This window comes from Eriocheir sinensis, chromosome 47 (assembly GCF_024679095.1).
Source record: "Eriocheir sinensis breed Jianghai 21 chromosome 47, ASM2467909v1, whole genome shotgun sequence".
Taxonomy (NCBI): domain Eukaryota; kingdom Metazoa; phylum Arthropoda; class Malacostraca; order Decapoda; family Varunidae; genus Eriocheir; species Eriocheir sinensis.
Genome location: NC_066555.1, coordinates 5,084,574 through 5,106,016, shown reverse-complemented (window position 1 = coordinate 5,106,016; position 21,443 = coordinate 5,084,574). Strand labels below are relative to the sequence as shown.

Genomic DNA, 21,443 nt, shown 5'->3' with positions numbered 1-21,443 from the left:
CTCCTTCTGTGCCGTTTTTTTTCCCATTTCACTGCGGTCGTTGTCCTTCTCCTCCTCCTCCTTGTTCCCATAATCTCCCTATTCCGTGACCCTTCAGTTTGATTTCCTCTGTCTTGATTCTCTTTTATTCTCCTTATTATAGCTTCGTTCTCGTCCTCCTCCTCCTCCCTTCGTTCTTCTTTTTCTTTTTCTCCTTCTTCTTTATCCTTTTCTTCTTTTCATTATTATCATTATTCTTTTTCTTCTTCCTTTTCTACTTCATCATCATCTTCTTCCTTTTCTTCTTCTTCTTCCTCTTCCTCCTCCTCCTCCTCCTCCTCCTCCTCCTCCTCTATCGTGATAAACGAGTGATATTTGAGACACGTTTTGAATTCATAATTTATAGAAGATTGCTACACACACACACACACACACACACACACACACACACACACACACACACACACACACACACACACACACTTCACTCCTAAGGGATTTACAACTCACACAAAAAAGAAAAGCGGCCAATAGCTCCTGATTTTTTCTTTTTAGCAAGGCAGTAAAGACTCGAGACCCTCAGCTTGTAAGGGGAAAAGTTTAGGTTAAAAAGACACAGTTTTCAGCTTAGTTTCAGAAATGTCATAAGAGTCCTCCTTTTGTGTGGCTCGACGTCTGCAAGCAAGAAACTTTTCATTATTATTTGAAGAGAGAGAGAGAGAGAGAGAGAGAGAGAGAGAGAGAGAGAGAGAGAGAGAGAGAGAGAGAGAGAGAGAGAGAGAGAGAGAGAGAGAGAGAGAGAGGAGAGAGAGAGAGGAGAGAGAAAGGAAAGAAAGATAAAGAAAGGAAAATGAAAAGAAAATAAAAAGAGAGAGAGAGAGAGAGAGAGAGAGAGAGAGCGAGAGAGAGAGAGAGAGAGAGAGAGAGAGAGAGAGAGAGAGAGAGAAATAAATTGGTTGTTGATGGCGGCCAATGCTCAGCCTGGCGTGTTTATTGCCTAGATATTAAAACTAACTAACTACCGCCCGCACGTCAGCCTCACGCCCGCCCCGCCCCGCCCCGCACACTGCCGGCGCGGGGACACACGCCGAAAGTAATATTAAATGAACGAAGCAAAAACTCTGGTGGCCAATGACACAAACAAACATGAACGAAAAATAGAAATGAGTAAAATATAGCATTCGAGGTAAAAATGAAAAAAAAAAAGCAATGTCAATTAATAAAGAAAACAAAATAAAGGCAAAAAACTCTATCTATCTATATATCTATCTATCTATATAAACGAATACTGTAAATGCAATTGCTACTATTACAACTGCTACTACTACTACTACTACTACTACTACTACTATTACTACCACCCACAGCTACACTAATACACACAAAAGCCTCAGGTCTTCGCGGTGGACTGTTATCTATCTACAGTCGGAGCGCACAGTCCAGATGCGTTTGGCCTCGGAGCTCCAGACCTTGAGCCAGTGGTGGGTAAGAATCCATTACCGCGGGACACTGGGCCAGTATGACATTCGGTGTAGTGTCATGAGACATCCCGTATCATAAGACATCCCACCCTGAACTTCGCATCGCGGAACCCAATCTTCACTATCCCAGAGTAACTAAGTGAAGCATCTAAGTGTAAAAAAGTACCAAGGAGGACCTAAAAGCGGGGCAAAGCGGAACAGGTCACAAGAAGAAGAAGAGTGATTGTTGATATCCTAGTTGTATACATGCATACGTCATCATTTGCTTTTATAATAATACAAATAAACTTAGGTTGCCACAGTTTACCTTCCCCAGGTTTCCCCAGGTACCCATTTCTCGACCTGGCTGGAAGGAAGGAGGAACAGCTTGGGGAGTTGCGAACCGACTGCCTTAACCCTCAAATCCCGAAACAATCCCTTCCCCGGCGTGTGTGGCGGACGGTTAACGTGAGAGATCTTGTCTGAGCCGCAAATTGAGGCTGATCAGGGCTGACGTGCGCCGAGCCGCGGTCAAGGCCACGCACGGGATGGAGCCAGATTTAAGAGAACAAGGTCAAATCCCTCTCTCATATAAACGGACTAATGAACTCACGCTACGGCCAAACAGCCCTGAGATAGTAACTGTATTTACCGGCCACTGACGAGGAGTATTTACGATAGCTCAGGCACGTACACGATAAAATTATTTCCATCTGTCTATCTATCTATCTGCTAAGGTCTTATATTGTAATGCGTTACCAAAGCATCTGGTGACACGTTCTGCCACTTTCTCCACCAAGTCAGAAAACATGAAGAATAAAACTACGAAGGAGATATAAAGCAGCAGCAAATTCTATAACCAAAGTGTGGTTACAAAATTATCTTCCCCACTTCCACGTCTGATAAGTAGATATACAAAAAAAGTAGTTACCTAGGTGGAGAGGAGTATAATCACAGGACAGTGACTGAACAAGATCAAATGCCACTCTTGTATAAACGACGCAGTCTCCCTCACCACACCCAGGTAAATGCATGACTAAGACAATGAAAGGGTCCTGAATGGAAGTGAGTATAAGGCAGAGAAAATCCTGTACCAATCTTCTAAAAATGACCAAAAAATAGAGGCAAATACATTTCAAGATCATCCTGACTGACGGTAAGTATAAGGACAAGACCTAATGCCAATCATGTAAAAACTGACGAAATTTCCCGGACTTGAAAAAAATCAGAGAACAGCACCAGAAGCAGAACCAAGATGAGGAAAAAGGAAGACGAGGAAGAAGAGGAGGAGGATATGATGGAGAAACACCAAAAGAGAAAAATGGCAAGCACGAAAAAAAAAGAAAAAAAGAAATAAGAAAAGGAAAAAAAAAAAAACAGGACAAAGAGGGGAAAAAAGTGAGATGAGAAGTAGGAGAAGTACAAGCAGGAGAAGTCATTGTTATGCAAAAGAATAAGTGCAAGGAAAGCTGCCAGACGGATGACTTAATATATTAGCGTGAGATCAAGGCACATATGCGCAGACGATTTCGGGTCCCACAAGAAGTATTTCCAAATGCCTCACATGAAATTAGTCGGGTTCTCATATTTTTTTCCTTCAAATTCATGGTGCAAAAGCTTTGTCAAACTATCACTAGGCTCAGAAAACTACCCATGGAAATACCTACAACAACATCTACGAAAGTCTTATCAAGTATGGGTGTGCACTGTGCAAGCCCCCGAAATGTTTGAGGATATGGCCCAAGAACCAAGGGTGAATATCAACCCTTCGTAAGGAAACCAAACGAGATCGACAAACTTGAGTCCCTCAGTCATACGTGTCCTCATAAAGGGGCTATTACACTGGGCAAATTTTCCGTGGATCTTCAGTCAAACCACGATTTCCGCTAGCGTGGTTCTCATTTGTTTCTTGTTATTGCTGCTGATGATGATGGTGAGCTATACCGTCGTCCTTCGGTGAAATCTACCATAGCTTTGGAACATCGTGGACAAGTCAGAAAACCACGGAAATATGAGAACCACGCCAGCGGAAATCGTGGTTTGACTGAAGATCCACGGAAAATTTGCCCAGTGTAATAGCCCCTTTTAACAGTACTAATCCAAGACTGACTAAGTTACCTACAGATAATTTGCGGGGTGTTTGGGGTAGTTGTTATCCCGGCAAATTAAGGGTCAAAGACGTACCGATATCTCGTCTCCCTGCCTTGTATAGGTCAACCGGCCTCTTGCAGGCTCCTTACGTTCTTTCGTTCTTATGTTTTTAAGTAACCAACTGCTCTTTTGTTGTCATACGTGTATTTTATTATAATTTTCAAACCTCCCGGAGAACCTACTAATACTATTACTTCTTTTACTATTACTACTACTACTACTACTACTATTACTACTACTACTTTATTTCCATATTACTACAGTTTTTCATTGCGATTTACCTCTATCATCACGTTGGTTTACCTTTAAAATGCCCCAAAACATTTTCTCTCACTTATAATTTTGTAGGATACACTATCCAATTCTCGTTACTCACGCTGCATATGGTGGGTGAGAGGGACGGGCCTGGCAGTCATGTGGTGATTGTCAATACGAGGAACAGCTTCAGGAAAATGATATATGAATTCATTGATGGAGAGGAAGTGTGGCGATTGGACATGCAGTGAAAGGACGTGTTGTGAGAGGCTAACAGACGCTGCCCCGTGTAAGCTGACTGTTTTTTTTAATACTCCACATCTCTCTCTCTCTCTCTCTTCGGAATCACATTTAGTGTAATATTATTTACTGCTAGACATTTTTCTTTTCTTTTCTTTTTTTTCATTTTCATCATTTCCATCTTTCGCCTTTCTCCTTTTTCATCTTTCTCTTCATTTTCATCTTTATCATCCCCTTTTCTTCTTCCTAAACCTCCTCTTCCATCTTATTTCCTCTTCTTTGTTCTTCGCCTATCTCTACGTTTTCATCTTTAACTGCTTTTACTTCTTCTAGTTCTTCCTCTTCTCCATCTTCATTTTCATCTTCTTCTTTTTTATCTTTTCTCCCTAAATCTCTTTTTCTTCCCATTTTCTCTTCTTTGTCATTTTTCGTCTTTCTCTTCCTTTTCATCATCTTATTTTTTACGTCTTCTTCTTCTTCTTCTTCTTGCTCTTCATCATCATCATCATCATCTTCTTCTCCTCCTCTTTCATCTTTTCCTAAGTCTTCTCCTTCTTCCCATTACCTCATTTCCTTTCCTGATTACATAACTATCATCAGGGTCATCTCTCCCATGCTCACCGTCAGCCAGCCAGCCAGGTGGAGGAGTGGCTCATCGGGGAACACCTGCCGCCAGCTGAGCCCTAATGACCCACAGGAGGGAGCCTCATACATAGGTAATGAGGCACCTGTTTGGGCCTTTACCTGAGCTGCCCCAAGCACCGCCCCACAACCACGACGCCAAGACTTGGAAGAAATCATAGCCCTTTAAGGGGAACATTAGGGAATCATTAGCTTTTCGAGAGAGAGAGAGAGAGAGAGAGAGAGAGAGAGAGAGAGAGAGAGAGAGAGAGAGAGAGAGAGAGAGAGAGAGAGAGAGAGAGAGAGAATTAGTCTGAGCGTGAAATTATTTAAAATTATGAATTCATCCTAATTAGCCACCTCTCTCTCTCTCTCTCTCTCTCTCTCTCTCTCTCTCTCTCTCTCTCTCTCTCTCTCTCTCTCTCTCTCTCTCTCTCTCTCTGTTATATTTTGTCGTCGTTAAACATTCAGTGAGAAGTGTAAACATTTAAATTTCATACGAAGGCGAGAGCAATTGCAGAGATCTATATAAGAATGCTAACAACAGAGTAAATAATAATAATAATAATAATAATAATAATAATAATAATAATAATAATAATAATAATAATAATAATAATAATAATAATAATAATAATAATAATAATAATAATAATAGTAGTAATAATAATAATATTAATGTTAGTAATTACAATAATAATAAGAATAATGAAATATTAATGAAAAATACAATCATAACAACAATAATATTACTATTAATAATAAGATAATTATGACAGTTTAGTAATAGTAGGCCTGATGGTCGGCCCCAGCCCGTCGTGGCGCAGTCAAGTGTTTATGGTGGCGCCATCTGGCACTGAATTATGCTGCCCCCCGGAGCTCATCTTTGATCCTAGAATTTATAGTCCTGGTTGATAGGTGGTCTTCTGGACAGCATGTGGGTAGTCTTTTAGGCCATTCTGCGGTGACTCAAAATAATAATAATAATAATGGTAATAATAACAATAATAATAATAATAATAATAATAATAATAATAATAATAATAATAATAATAATAACAACAACAACAACAGTAATAATAATAATTAATAATGTTACTGTCACTCGCCTTGTTTTTGCCGATGATGCAGCAATCTTCGCGGAGTCGCTGGAGGTTTTAGTGATGGCTTTCGAGGCACTGCACGAGGAGGCGGAGCCCTTGGGACTTCACGTCTTCTGGCCCAAAACCAAGGTATAGGTGTTTGGAAGCTTGCTCGATGAAGCAGTACAGTCTCCATGTATGTGGTGAGGACATTAAGATCTTGGAAAATTTCACATACCTTGGTAGCGTAGTTCAGAATAACGGCGGAGTTCTTACGGCGGATTGGCTTGGCCCACGGTGTTACGGACTCGCTCCGAACGAGTATATGGCGTTGTCGATACTCGTGCAGAAGGACAAAGGTCCGGATCTTCAAGTCGCCTGTGCTCCCTGTCTTAATCTATGACTGTGAGACATGGACACTAAATAGGGACTTGGAGAGGCGGATTAATGTCTTTGATAATATGTGCATGGGGTATCGCTGGAATGACTTTGTGTCAAACCGGCGACTACCCCGTGAGACTGATTCGACATATATTACCTGCAAAGTCCGTCAGCTCCAACTCCGGTTGTACGGGCACGTGGCACGTTACCCAGAAGCCCACAGAGTTCGTCGCCTGAGCAAGTCGATAGATCCTGCCAGGAGGTACTCAGGATGGGAAGGGGATGGGATGGCGCATGCCCCCATTAATTGATTGATTGCTCTTGTCTCGTGTGTGTGTGTGTGTGTGTGTGTGTGTGTGTGTGTGTGTGTGTGTGTGTGTGTGAGAGAGAGAGAGAGAGAGAGAGAGAGAGAGAGAGAGAGAGAGAGAGAGAGAGAGAGAGAGAGAGAGAGAGAGCAGCCCTAAATCCTTGAAAACTCGTTACCTCGTTTGTTTACTAAGTTATTATCATCATTATATTTTTCCTTAAATTTTGCGTGAGGCGGACGAGGCACTTTTTTTGGGGGGGTCAACTTTTTGTGGGTCAGGAGGTCACGAGTGAGTGTGTCCTTGGCTGGAGAGGAGGAAAGAATTAGGAACTGAGAGGGCGGGGGGAGGGAGGGAGGACGTGGGTAGAGAGTGGGGGAGGGAGGGGAGAACGCGAGGAGAGGGAGGAGAGAGAGGAGGTTGCGAGGAAAGGGAAGCTGAAGGAGGAGGAGGAGGAGGAGGAGGAGGAGGAGGAGGAGGAGGAGCAAGATGATGATGATGAAGATGAAAAAGAAAAAGACAAAAAATGAAAGGATGATGATGATGATGATGAGGAGGAGGAGGAGGAGGAGGAGGAGGAAGACTATGACGACGATGACGACGAAGGAAAGGGGAGATTAGGAGTGAATATGAACCTGTTTATGTAAGTGTGCAAGGAAGGGAGCGAGGGAGTGAGAGGGGGGAATGGGGGCGGGATAATGGAGGCGAAAGGGAGGGGGAGGGTGGTGGGTAGTAGGAAGTTTTATTCTCAGAGTTTCGTAATTATACTGTTATGACCGACAAAAGGTTTAATTCCACCCAAAAGACTCCACTGTAAATATTATGAAAATGTATTCAAATTCGCTATTAGCACACCGCCGACTGTTGAAACTCTACACCGCGCCGCCCTAGACTTTTCATTTTGGGAAGGTCGGGGAAGAAACACTTGAATTTTATAAGTTTTGGGAGTCGGAAAAGGCGAGTGTGTGTGTGTGTGTGTGTGTGTGTGTGTGTGTGTGTGTGTGTGTAAGTTGATGCGGCCCTAAAGAGTGTCAGTCTACCGCAGTGAAAAATAACGTCTTTGCGTAAATTGCATCGAGGCTTTCTGAATGCTGCGCTGTAGTTTCGAGATCGCAACAACAACAACAACAACAGCAACAACAACAACAGCAACAACAACAACAGCAACAACAAGCATCCAGCCAACTATCCGAAAGAAGGCGAAACAATCCCTCTTCATCTCCAGAAAAAAGGAAAAAAGAAAAACATGTAACAAGACCAACTGTAACAGTGTCATTTTGCCATTACTCGCCGAATGAGAGTGAAGCGACAAACATACACGATATCTACCCGTTCTTAAAGACTACCGAGAGAGGAGAAGGAAACAGAGGACGGAAGGGAATGGAAGGACTTGAAAGGACTTGAATGAAAAGGCAAAGAAAAGGAGGGAAGTGGAATGGAAGGGAAATGAAGGGAAGGGAAGGAAAGGGAAAGGAAAGGAAAGGAGAGAAAGGGAAGGGATGGGGAAGGGAGTGGAAGGGAAGAAAAGGAAAGCAAGGGAAGGGAAGGGAAGATAAAGGAAATGTAGGGAAGGAAAGGGAAAGAAGGGAAATGAGAGAAAGGGAAGGGATGGGGAAGGGAATGGAAGGGAAGAAAAGGAAAGCAAGGGAAGGGAAGGGAAGAGAAAGGAAATGAAGGGAAGGAAAGGCAAGGGAGAGAAAGGGAAGGGAAAGGAATGTAAGGGAAGGGAAAGCAAGGGACGAGAAGAGAAAGGAAATGAAGGGAAGGAAAGGGAAGGAAAGGGAAGGGAAGGGAAAGGAAGGGAAGGGAAGGGAAAGGAAGGGAAGGGAAAGGAAGCGAAGGGAAGGGAAGGGAAAGGAATGGTATTAAATACAATGAAATTGAGTCGAAGGGAAGGGAAAGGAGAAGAAGAGAAAGAAAAGAAGGAAAGGGAAAGGAAGGAAAAGGAAAGGGCAGGGAAGAGAAGGGAAAGGAAGGGAAGGGAAGGGAAAAGAAGGGAAGGGAGAAGAAGGGAAGGGAAAGGAAGGGAAGGGAAGGGAGAAAAAGGGAAGGGAAAGGAAGGGAAGAGAATACAAAAGAAGGAAAAGGAATGGCGAGGAAGGAAAGGGAAGGGAAGGGAAAGGAGAGGAAAAGGAAGGGAAGGGGAGGTAAAGTAAGGAAATGGAATGGAACAGAATGGAATGGAATGGAATAGAATGGAAGGGAAAGGAAAGGAAGGGAAAGAAAGGGAAGGGAAGAGAACGAACAGAGGTAGACAGAGAACGAGGCGGAAGGACAGGCGCACACTAGGGCAGGATATACAGCGAAGCACTCCTACACGTTGGCTCCAGTCTTCCACCGGTTCGTTTCCGCCTTCCTTGAGAGACTGTCGCTTTGAGGCTGGTGGAGCGCGTCGCCTGGCTGTCCACTCTCGTTTAGGCCGCGAAAATACCAAAATGCGTGGGGTTTGGGTTTAACTTTAAGCTCTCGGCGGCCATGGTTTGTGTCTCTGCCTCTGCTTTATCTTGAGTCGCGGAGTCATCCTCGTCTTGGTCCAGAGCAGGTCAGCCTCAAAAGCCGCCTCCTTCCATGACCTCAAAGGCTTATCACCCACGCCTCGCCACGCCTCCCCAGGGTACCGTCAGAGGCCCGTTCTCTCAACACAACTCAAGAAATTCACGACACCAAGGAGGCCAAGGGGAGGACGCACCCGTGAAATATTAAGCGGACAAGCAATAGGAGTCAGTGTTCACGGGGCAAAGTGTTCCAGATACGATCAAAGGGTTTCCCGGGACATTCGAAATCAGGCAACGGTTTCTGGGCAGCGTCCCGCCTCTTGTAACTCATGAATTACTTATAGCAGACGGTGGCCGGACAGAATCCCGGCCTCCTCCAGCAGCGGCGGCGGCATGGAGGCCCCACGCTCGCCGGGGATACAATATAGACGAGGAAAAGTACAAACGCGCATCCATGTAGCAGCTCTGCGTCTCGAACAAGCGACCACAACAGGAGCCACGTTTTTAAGATTAACTATGCATTGGCCGGAGCCTTTGTTAGCTTACACGCACGGAGGCCCTGAACTGCGGCCTAGACTTTGTTCACATCCCTGCTACTCCTGCTGATCCTGTGCCTCCTGCTACTTCTCCTGCTCCTGCTGCTGCTGTTGCTTCGGGAGACTAACGACAACTCCATGAAGGAAAATGTGAACTTCTGTTATTGTTGTTTTTGCTGCTTTGGGAGACTAACAACATCTTCGTGAAGGGGAAAAAAAGGAACGTCTGTGCCTCCTGCTGTTGCTGTTGCTGTTGCTTCGGGAAACTGACAACATCGCTTTGAAGGATGAAAAAAAAGTTCTGTGCCTCCTGCTGCTGTTCCTGTCGCTGTTGTTGCTGCTCCCTAAGACTAACAACCCCTCCCTAAAAATATAACTTCGACCGCAGCCCCACAACCACTTTGCTCTTCCCTCGGCGCCTCCAGAACGCACACGCGGGGCCAAACTTAAATAACTTGCCTAACACACCTCTATGTTAACGTATCCTAACAGAACCCGCCGCGGCCAAAGTTTGCACAACGAATGGCAAAACTTTCCGCGTTGGCACCTGAATTTCCGCAACAAAAATTCGGCCCCAAACAGAGGACACAAGGGCACGGACACGGACACGGACACGACCGGAAAGTCTCGCTGGTTAGGCGCTACGAGAACGAGAACGAGAGACAGAGACAGAGAGAGAGAGAGAGAGAGAAAAACAGCAATGTACGTACCTGTGGATGTAGGAGCGTGACTGCAACAGGTGGAGGCGTGTATGGCGGGGAAGGTGACGGGGAGGCGGGCGATGAAGACCTCTCGACGACTCTGCTTCAAGAACTGAGGTCCATATACTTAATCGTCTCGAATTCTCATTATAACTCTTTCCCAAGGCCACAGAGAAGATTCACAGGGTTTTCATGGCTGGTTTTCTCTTTCAAGGCGCAGAAGTCGTGTCAAAACTATCACTAGGGTCACAAAACAGGCCATGGAAATCCCAGCAATTTTTATGAGAGGTTCTTTAAACAGGTGAGCTCAGGAGCCGTGACGCTTATGAATGCTGGTTTGAGTCACGTCACCGCCTCGGGACTCACGCTGACTCACGCTGACTCACGCTGACTCACGCTGACTCGCGGGGATTTGACGCGACTCACTTCTCACTGGTCTCTGAAACACAAGCGATTAAAAGGTTAGTATTCGCAGACGATTCCGCCTCTCACATCAACTATATCCAACGGCAATAATTTAGATTAATCAGGTTCTAATGAGTGTTTTTATCGGTTTGAATATAGATAGAAATATAAACGTGGTTTTTTATCGTATAAAAAATATCTTCATTCATCACATGATATCTACGACAAAAAACAATTAGTCGTCTTGTGTCAAAGAATGAATGTTATAGATAATGACTCAAGGATGGCAATGCTACAATGAAAACACAGGTAGGCCTTGTAGTATTCCAGATAGTATTAAAAAAAAATAAGAACATAGCACAGAGTCTTGACGCCAGCGGCCAAGGCGGAAGAGAACTGACGGGTTCTGCGCGGTGACTGGCTGCCATAGACCTAATCAAAATCGAGAGAGAAAAATAGGAAGCGTGGCCGCCTGTAATATCTTGGTGAAGGAGACTATGGCCGGCATTACAAGACAGTTTGACTTCTCACAACAACTATTTCTACAGGTCAAAAAGGGGATCAATTGGGTTCTAGAGAGTGGTTCTTTAGGTTCACGGTACAGAAGAAGGGTCACACTACCACCAGGATCATAAAACTACTTCTGGAAATGCCAAAACTCCTACGAAAGCCTTGTCAAATATGTGTTTCTTAGGTTCACGGTACAGAAGAAGGGTCACACTACCACCAGGGTCATAAAACTACTACTGGAAATGCCGAAAACTCCTAAGAAAGCCTTGTCAAATAGGTTAACTTTGGAGACGATGTTTAGTAATACGGGCCTATAGGTCAAGGAATGGACATGGGTAATTGATTTTATCCTTGGTGGCTCCGTAGACTATCAACTATCTACTCTGTCTTGTCTTCCTCTTTCCTCTCCCTCATCTTTCCTCAGGTTTTGTTCTTTCCTTTTCTTCACCCATCATCACCTCAACTGGACTTTCCATTCTCTTTCCCTCTTCTTTGTCTCCCTCCTTCACTCATTTTACTGTTCTTGCATTTCCTCTGTAATCTCTCTTTTTCCCCATCTCCATCTTTCCTCTCTTCTTTCCTTTCCTCTCTCCTCGGTAAGGCATCTCATCACCACATCTTTCCCTCTCTTCTTTCTCCCCCTCGTCGTCCTCGTCTTCAACAACTCTCTTCTTCTTCTTCCCCTTCCTACTCCTTCTTTCCCAACCCGAGCAAAGCAGCACACACACACACACACACACACACACACACACACACACACACACACACACACACACACACACACACACACACTCACACTCCTCCCTCCCCCTCCTACATTGTCTTCCATCTCTTCTTGCAAAACAAAAATAAAGAGGAAGGAAGAAAAAAAAAAAACAATAATATTTCAGGCCGCGAGAAATGACCACTCTTCCCTTCACTCCCACCGGGGCAGAAGGGGGAAGGGAAGTCACATTTCTGCTCCATTGTGAGGGAAGAGCGCCCCCTCCCCTGCTCCCCCGCCGCCCCTGCCTCCTGCTGATAATGGAAACGTGGTAGGGGAGGAGGGGAAAGGATTGGGGACAGGGTGGTGAAGGATCGAGATGGAGTGTGGGAGGAAAGAAGAAGCAGAGAGTGGCGTGAGTGGGGGAGAAAGGGTGAGGAAGGGAGGGGAAGGAAAGGAAAGGAAGGGAAGGGAAGGGATGGGAAGGGATGAAAAGGAAAGGGAAGGGAGAAGAATAGAGGAGAAGGGAGGGGAAGGGAAGGGAGGGGAAGGGATGAAAAGGAAAGGTAAGGGAAGGGAGAGTGATAGAGGGGAAGGGAAGGGAAGGGAGGGGAAGGGATGAAAAGGGAAGGTAAGGGAAGGGAAGGGGACAGAAGGGAAGGAAGAGGATAGCAGGGAAGAGAAGAGGATAAAATGGAAGGGGAGGCAGGGGAAGGGGAGGCAAGGGAAAGGAAAGTAGGGGAAGGGGAGGAAAGGGAAGGGTGGCAGGGGAAGGGGAAGGCAGAGGAAGGGGAAGCAGGCGCTGGAGGAGGCGCCTGCAGGGTATTTATGCAAGCAGTGTTGTGAAACTCCGGATAATATAGGAAGAAACAAGGCAGTGGGTCGCGTCCTTAAACAAAACCAACCCTCCCTCCCTCCCCTCCTCCCTCCCTCTCTCCCTCCCTCCCTCCCTTTGTCCGTGTCATCCTCCCTCCTGCCCTTACTCCTTCCCTTTCCTCTCTTTCTCCCTTACTCCCTCCTTCCTCCCTTCCTCCCTCTCTCGACTTATTTTTGTTCGACGGCTAAAAAAAGGAGAGAGAGAGAGAGAGAGAGAGAGAGAGAGAGAGAGAGAGAGAGAGAGAGAGAGAGAGAGAGAGAGAGAGAGAGAGAGAGAGAGAGAGAGAGAGAGAGAGAGTGTGTGTGTGTGTGTGTGTGTGTGTGTGTGTGTGTGTGTGTGTGTGTGTGTGTGTGTTCCTGATGACGGGATAAGGCGCCTCAGGTGTCTCCTGCCTCTCCCCATTCCAAATAGTCCCATTCCAACTCTCTTGCCACCATTCCCCCTTCCTCCCCCTTCCTTTCACCCATCCCCACCCCCAACACGAACATGGCACCCCCTTTCCCTCCCCCTCCCTCCATCGCTATTCTATCATCCCTATTCTATCATCCCTTTCCCTCCCCTTCATCCCCCTTTCCAACACTAATCTAGCACCCCTCTCCCCTTCCCTTCACCATCCACCCTTCCCAACAGTCACCTAACACCCCTTCCCCTGTCACTTCCCCATCCCCTTCATAACATTAATCTAGTACCTCTCTCCCCTTTCCCTTCATCTCCCCTCCCAGCACTAACAAGCACCTCTTTCCCCTCCCTTTTTTCACCCCTTCACCTCCCTTCCCTCTCCCCAAAATAAAAAAAACAGGTAGTATGAAAAAGCAGGTATATCAAAAAATGATTCCTGCCCCAAACCAGCCAAGCAACCACTATAGGTTTTCACATTATTCCTAATTTCGGATTCCAGATTCCAGATTCCGGATTCAGATTTCATTTCATGCTCCTTTCCGCCTAAAAATTATGTTCCATTTTCAAAGATTACGGGCTCGACAGACAGACAGGCAGATAGGCAGACAAAGAGACAGACAGACAGATAGGAAGACAAACAGACAGAAAGACAGACATACAGACAAACTATAGAGAGAGGGAGACTGACAGAAAAAACATACATACATACATACAGACAGACAGACAGAGAGGAAGACAGACATACAGAGAGGAAGACAGACAGACAGAGAGGAAGACAGACAGACAGAGATACAGACAGACAGACAAAGAGGAAGACAGACAGACAGAGAGGAAGACACAGACAGAGATACAGACAGATAGACAGAGAGGAAGACAGACAGAAACACAGACATACACAGAGAGAGGGAGACAGACAGACAGACAGACAGACATACACAGAGAGAGGGAGACAGACAGACAGACAGACAGACAAACACAGAGAGGGAGACAGACAGACAGACAGACAGACAGACACAGAGAGAGGGAGACAGACAGACAGACATACTTACAGACAGAGAAAGAGACACACACACACACACACACACACACACACACACACACACACACACACACACACACACACACACACACACACACATAAAAAAAGATTACTTACACGCAGAATCAGCAAAAAATAAATTCACATTAGTATGAAAGTCTTATTAAGGTTTGACCAGTCCGAGATAGATAGATACATAGGTAGACAGAGAAAGCCAGAGATATATAAAACAAATTAATTAATAAATAAAATATAGAAAAAAGTAAAAACAAACAGAAAAGAAACGTAGAATGATAGATAGATAGATTGATTAGATAGATAGATAGAGATAGACAGAGAGAGAGAGAGAGAGAGAGAGAGAGAGAGAGAGAGAGAGAGAGAGAGAGAGAGAGAGAGAGAGAGAATCTTAATAAAGAACATAACACACTATTTTTTTTTTATTTCTTTCCATATTCTATTTATTTTCCCTCACTCTCCTCTCCTCTCCTCCTCCGAATCCATTTTCCTTCCTCCTCTTCCTCCTCCTCCTCCTCCTCCTTTTTTATTATCGTTCCCCTCTCTCTCCATCTCCTTTCCCTCTCCTCCACTCTCATCCTTCAGCTCTTTCTTTTCTTTCTCTCATCCTTTGCTTTATCTCTCCATTTTCTTTTCTCCGTTCTTTTCCTCTTCCTCCCTCTCCTTCCTCTACGTTTCTTTTTTTTATTTTCCTTTAGTCTGTCCTCTCTCTTTTTACTCCTTCCCTCCAAGTCTCCTTTTTTTTCTTCTTTTCTGGCGAGTACCATATGCTATTTCTCTCCCTCTCCCTCTCTCTCTCTCTCTCTCTCTCTCTCTCTCTCTCTCTCTCTCTACTGATTTTTTTCCTCCATTCCTTCACACCCTCTCTCCATTCCTCTCTCCTCCCCCATCTCTCTCAAACGCGGTGAAAATCTCTCTCTTAGTCCTTCTCCTGCTCCTATTTTTCCTATTTTCCTCTTTTTCTCATGTTTTTATTTCCTCCTCCTCCTCCTCCTCCTCCTCCTCCTCCTCCCCTGCCTCTTTACCTCTCTCTTACTCTCCCCTACCTCTTTATCTCTCTTTCCTTCCCCTTTTTTTATCGATTTTATTTCCATTTCCTCCTCTCTGTGACGTTTCTCCAATTTTTTCCTTCTCCTTTATTTTTTCCCTTATCTTTATATCACTATCATCTTCTTATTCTTGTTTCTTTCCGCACATTATTCTTATGCCTCTTACTCCTCCTCCTACTGTTAAGATACATACACAAATATTGGCAAGCGTTATTTCTCAAAGTCATCCGCCACTGGAACAAACTCCCTGCAAAAGTAGTTAATGCGAGAACGATTAGCTCCTTCAGGAATCGCTTAGACCGTCGCTTTACTGCTTCAGGGGAAAGAACTTATTGTCACTGAAGCAGGCAGCCTCGTCATGAGCCAATACTTCTTGCTGCCTGCTCTTCCATATTTCAATCTTTCCTTCATCATAAACGACTCTCCCTCTCTCTCCACCTTCCTCGTAGTCATCAGTACTCATCACGCTAAGCTAAGGCCCATTCTCATCCCCTTTCCGCCACAGTAACAGACACAACCAAGAACGATTCCTCTCTCTGCCTCGTGATTCCCAAAGGTTTTTATCGGTGGGTTGCGGCGGCGGAAAATAAAAGCTTACTGGCACAGTCTTTCTTGGTCAAGGCGAATGTGTGTAAGGATGGGAGTTTTGAAGGGAAGGAGTGGGAGGGGGAGAGGAAGGGAAGGAAGGGTAAGGAGTAGGGAAAGAGAGGAGGAGAGGAAGGGAAGGAAGGGGAAGGAGTAGGGAGAGGGAGGAGGAAAGGAAGGGAAGGAAGGGGAAGGAGTAGGGAGAAGGAGGAGGAGAGGATGGAAGAGAGAGAAAGAGAGAGCGTGACCAAGAGAGAGAGAGAGAGAGAGAGAGAGAGAGAGAGAGAGAGAGAGAGAGAGAGAGAGAGAGAGAGAGAGAGAGAGAGAGAGAGAGAGAGAGAGAGAGAGAGAGAGAGAGAGAGAGAGAGAGAGAGAGAGAGAGAATTAAAGAAAAAGAAAAAAAGGAAGACTAAAAAGAAAGACAAAGAAAGAAACACAAGCACAATGAAATAAGTAAAAAGAAAGGAAAGACAGACAGAAGCAGACAGGCAGACAGACAGACAGAAAGAAAGAAAGAAAAAAAAGAAAGGAAAGAAGATATAAAAAGAACAGAGAAAGAAAAGTAAAATAAAAAAGAAAGAGAAATAAATAAATAAAGAAAAAAGAAAAAAAAAACAATATAATTCTCCTCCATAATTATAACCCAATTTCTTTCTTTTACTTTCTCTCTTCCAGTCTTTCTTTCCCTACCTCTTCATGCCTTCTCTCTTTATTTCTCTTTTCTCAACTCTCCCTTTCTTTCCCTCTCCTTTATTTTCCTCTTTGGTTCTTTCTGCCTATTTTAATCTCTCTCTCTCTCTCTCTCTCTCTCTCTCTCTCTCTCTCTCTCTCTCTCTCTCTCTCTCTCTCTCTCTCTCTCTCTCGCCCGAGTCAGCCACTATCAAGGAAGGAAACTTTAGCCCAGGTCAAGGATGAAACGGGGCGAGGAGGAAGAAGGAGAGGAAGGAGGAAAGGAGGAAGAAAGGAAGGAAGGAGGGAAGGGAGAGCAGAGGAGGGTGATGGGGAAGGGAGGGAAAGGAGAAGAGAGGAGGAGGGAAAGGAAGGGAGAGAAAGGAGATGGAAAGGGAAGTGGGGCGAGAAAGGAGGAAAGGGGGAAAGGTGGAAGGTGGGAAGAGGAGGGAAAGGAGAAGAAAGAAGGAGGGAAGGGAAGGGAGGGGAAAGAGAAGAGAGGAAACAGGAGGTAGGAAGAAGGGAAACAAGGCGAAGGAGAGGAAGGAGGAAAGGAGGAAGAAGAGAAAGAAAGAGGAAAAGAAGAAGAAAGGAAGAGGGAAGGGAGGGAAAGGAGAAGAGAGGAAAGAGGAAATGGGAAGGGAAACAAGGTAAAGGAGAAGAGGAAGAATGGAAAGGAAGAGGAAAAGAAGAAGAAGGGAAGAAGGAAGAGAGGGGAAGGAGAAGAAAGGAAAGAGATGATGAGAAGGGAAACAAGGCGGAGGAAAGGAAGAAGAGAAAGAAAAATGAAAAGAAGAAGAAAGGAGGAGGGAAGGGAGGGGAAGAAGAAGAGAGGAAAGAGAAGGGAAACCAGGCGAGGAAAGACGAGACCCAAAATTAAGATCAAGGAAGAGCAAAACGAGCTGGTTAAGGAAGTTCGATCGAGGAAGTCTGAAATTATTGTCGATTTCGAGAGTTAAATATTTTCACAAGCATGACACAATTGCCTCCTCCTCCTCCTCCTCCTCCTCTTCTTCCTCTTCCTCTTTCTCTTTCTGTGCCTCCTCCATTTTTTCTTCTTTTCATTCCTTTTCTTCGTTTTTCTTTGTTTTTCTTCTTTTTCCATCTTTTGTTTTGTTTTGCTTTTCTCTTATTCTTCTTTTTCCTCTTTCTTATTTTTTTCTTTTTTCTTTTTATTCTTTTTTCTTTTTATTTTCCTTCTTTTTCCTATTTTTTTTTTTTACTTTTTTCTTCCTCCACTTCCTCTTCCTCTTACCCCTCCTCCTCTTCCTCCTCCCTTTCCTCCTCCTCCTCTTCTTCTTCTTCTTCTTCTTCCTCCTCCTCCTGCTCCTCCTCCCTGCTTAATAACGGGGTCAAGGTCACTCTCAAGGCCGCCTGACCAAGAGGAAAAAGTTTGACCCATCCACATATTCTCTCTCTCTCTCTCTCTCTCTCTCTCTCTCTCTCTCATTTTCCTCTTCCCTCCTTTCCTTCCCTCTCCTTCCCCTCATCCCTCACCTGTCTCCTCCCTCCCTTATCCCCTTCCTCCTTTCCCTCCTTCTACTTACTTCTATTTCTCTTTTTCCTTCTTTCATTCCTTCCTTAATCCATATGAACAGGCTTGGCAAGGGATGTGGTGGGTGCCAATACAATCGACGCCTTTAAGATAATATTATATAGGTAAATTTACAGATAGTGAGGACATTGATAGATTTACAGGAGCTACCGTGTGAAGGTTGTCTGGCCCCGTGCCCCGTCCATATGTTCGTATATTCGTAAAAAATAGGAAAAAGTGTTGCATATATATCCACACTTCACACCCAAAGAAAAAAATGGACAACAAACGAGATACCAGGATTCCCCCATCTCTCTCTCTCTCTCTCTCTCTCTCTCTCTCTCTCTCTCTCTCTCTCTCTCTCTCTCTCTCTCTCTCTCTCTCTCTCTCTCTCTCTCCCTTTTTCTCTCTTTTCACCCTCTTCCTTTCTTTATTTTGTTTCCTTTTACTCCTTTCAATCCGCATAACCATTCTCTCTCTCTCTCTCTCTCTCTCTCTCTCTCTCTCTCTCTCTCTCTCTCTCTCTCTCTCCAATCACTAGCAAATACTGTCCACGCTTTGCACGTCTTTTGTGACACTCCATATTTTTTTTTGGGGGGGGGTGTACGCTCTATTGCAAAAAAATGTTTACTCGTGTGTATGTGTGTGTGTGTGTGTGTGTGTGTGTGTGTGTGTGTGTGTGTGTGTGTGTGTGTGTGTGTGTCACGAATATATTTGCAATCCAATCTCAGCAACCTTACATTTTTTTTTCCTTTTGGCATTTTTTTTTATATGCTAGTGTGAATATCATCTGAAGCTTTCCCGTTAGACAGTGAAGTTCCATCGGTACCCATTCGAGACTGAGCATTTCTTGACCTTTCTTATACAAAGGATAAAAAGTCAGATGTCTTCAAATCTGATATATTGCGAATTTTTGTATCATTCCCATTAGATATTGAAAGTTATGTCCTTCTATTAAATATTGCAAACGTGTGTATCTTTCCATTTACAAGCTGAAAATTTCTGTATCTTTTTCATTCTATATTGCAAATTTCTGAACCTTTTCTGTTTTATACTGCAAATCCGAAGAGAGTGCAAACGCTTTTAGCTTTTTTACTTTGCAGTTCAAATTTCTGTAGTTTTTTTTTTAAGGCAGTAGAAATTTCTGAAGCTTTTCCGCTGAACAATGAAAAGGAAAGTTTCGTTTGGTCGGCGCAACATCTGTGGTCATATGCCGGAGAGGGACAGGAGGGAGAAGGAATTATAGGAGAAGGGAACAGATCCGAGGAGACGGGACACAACCCCCGAATGATACCTGGTACCCATTCACTGCTGGGTGGACAAGGGCGTAGGGTATCGGAAAAGCCGCCCAAATTTTTCCACTCCGCCCGGCTGAATACTGAGAATGCAGGCAGACACCCCATTAGAAAGTGCAAGTTTGTTTAGTTTTTCCATCAGATAGGGGAGATTTCTGTTGTTTTCCCATTCCACAGTGCAAAGTGTCGTAGCCTTTGAAGACTCCTTAGGGAAAAAAGTATTACTAATCTTTTAAAACTTGTCTACTGTGGAACGCAACAGAAGTAAAAATAGAGAGAAAAATAGAGAAAAAGTAACATTTCCCAATCAGTCTTTATACAACTCATCCAGAAAGAGAGAGAGAGAGAGAGAGAGAGAGAGAGAGAGAGAGAGAGAGAGAGAGAGAGAGAGAGAGAGAGAGAGAGAGAGAGAGAGAGAATGGTAAAAAAAATATAAAAAATAAAGCTTGGGTGCGGAGACTATGCATCAGAATCACTGGAATTGACGGAGAAAGGCGAGGACCGAATATTGATGTCGTCTCCCCTCGAAAAAGAAAAAAAGAGAACGTGAAAAAAAAAGAAAACGGGAAAAAAATGTTGAAAATGCAGGAGAGAGAGAGAGAGAGAGAGAGAGAGAGATGGCTATAGCTCTTTCTCTATATAAGGTTGGATATTTGTTCCTTGACGCTCAGTGGAGTTATGCGTTTTATGTGATATTTTACGATGCCGGTTATATCTCCTCCATTCCTTCAGCGATTCGGAGATCAAAGAACGGAATGGCGGGAGAGAGAGAGAGAGAGAGAGAGAGAGAGAGAGAGAGAGAGAGAGAGAGAGAGAGAGAGAGAGAGAGAGAGAGAGAGAGAAGAGAGGAAAGAAGATACGGAGAGAAACAAGAAAGGGAGGAAGGAGGAAAATAAATAACATCAACAAAGGAAAAGGCAAGGGAAGAGGAGGAAAAGGAAGGAAAAAAGAGGACAGAGGAAGATATGGAGAAGGGTTAACTATGGGAAAGGAACAACAACAACAACAACAACAACAACAACAACAACAACAACAACAACAGGACGAAAAGGCAAGTAGGGAAAGAAGAAGAAAGAAGGATAAAGGAAGGAAGGAAGAAAGAAAGACAACACAAAGAAAAACGGGAAAGAGGAAAAAAAAAAAGAAGGAATAAGAAACGGAATAAAAATCACAATAACAACAACACAAAGGAAAAGGCAAGAAATAAGAGAAAGAAAATGGACGTAAAATGAAAGTAGGAAAAGAAAAAGGAAGATGGAGGAAGAAAGGAAGCGAAAAACAAGGAGGAGGAAGATACGAAGAGGAAAATGAAAGGGAGGAACAAACAAAGAAAACAACAACACCAACACAGGGGAAAAGGCAAAGGGTATGTGGACGAAAAGGGCAAGAAAGGGCAGCTAAGTTAGGGCGCCGAAGTGTTGTATATTTGCCGAACTTGCCCCCGCGTATATATGAGCACCGTGGGGCCGAAGTGTAATAAAGAGACGGATTCTGTAATATTCCGGAGCGCGGGGATGTGTAATAACCGTTTACGTAGAGGTACCGAGTAGGAGGAGGAGGAGGAGGAGGAGGAGGAGGAGGAGGAGGAGGGTCTTAGCGTGCGGCAGGCTCATATCGGCGCCCTGACAGCAAGATAGGGTCATAAAAGCTCTTCTCCTCTCACCAGCTGACTGACCTGACCTTCTCCTCTTCTTCTCCTCTACCTCTTCTCTTCTTTTGTGTTCTTGTTTACTCTCTTTTCATCTCCTCTCTTCCTTTCTTCTCTTTTCTGCTGTCTTCCTTCGGGCGACATTTTTGGACAACTTGACGCCTTCCCCTCCTCTTCTTCTTCTTCCTCTTCTTCTTTTCTCTTCTGTGGTCCCATTTTCTCTTTTCTCTATGTCGTCATTTCTTTGCTCTTCTGTATTTTTTTTCTTATTCTTTTTCTCCTCTCTTATGTCCTTTGCTTATCTCTTCTTTGTCCAACACTGTCCTCTCTTCTATTCTGTGTTCTCCTCTATCTTCTCCTGTTCTCTCTTCTCTTTTGTGTACTTCTCTTCCCTTCTCTTCTCAACTGTGTCCTTTCTGCTCTTATTTTTGTCCTTTTTTTGTCCTCTTTTTTTCCTCTTCTCTTGTAGTCTTCTTTTTTTTCGTCTCCCTTTGTCCTTCTTTCCTTCG

The 21,443-nt window shown here is 44.3% G+C and overlaps 1 protein-coding gene across 1 annotated transcript in view; it reads right to left on the bottom strand.

Annotated features, from left to right (window-relative positions):
- The window catches only part of LOC126981291 (N-alpha-acetyltransferase 80-like), a 98,923-nt gene that overhangs the window by 62,801 nt on the left and 14,679 nt on the right, over nucleotides 1–21,443 (bottom strand). The window contains exon 2 of the mRNA XM_050832206.1: nucleotides 10,216–10,645. The gene's annotated coding sequence lies outside the window, so the exon portion shown is untranslated. The remainder of the gene's footprint in view (nucleotides 1–10,215; nucleotides 10,646–21,443) is intronic.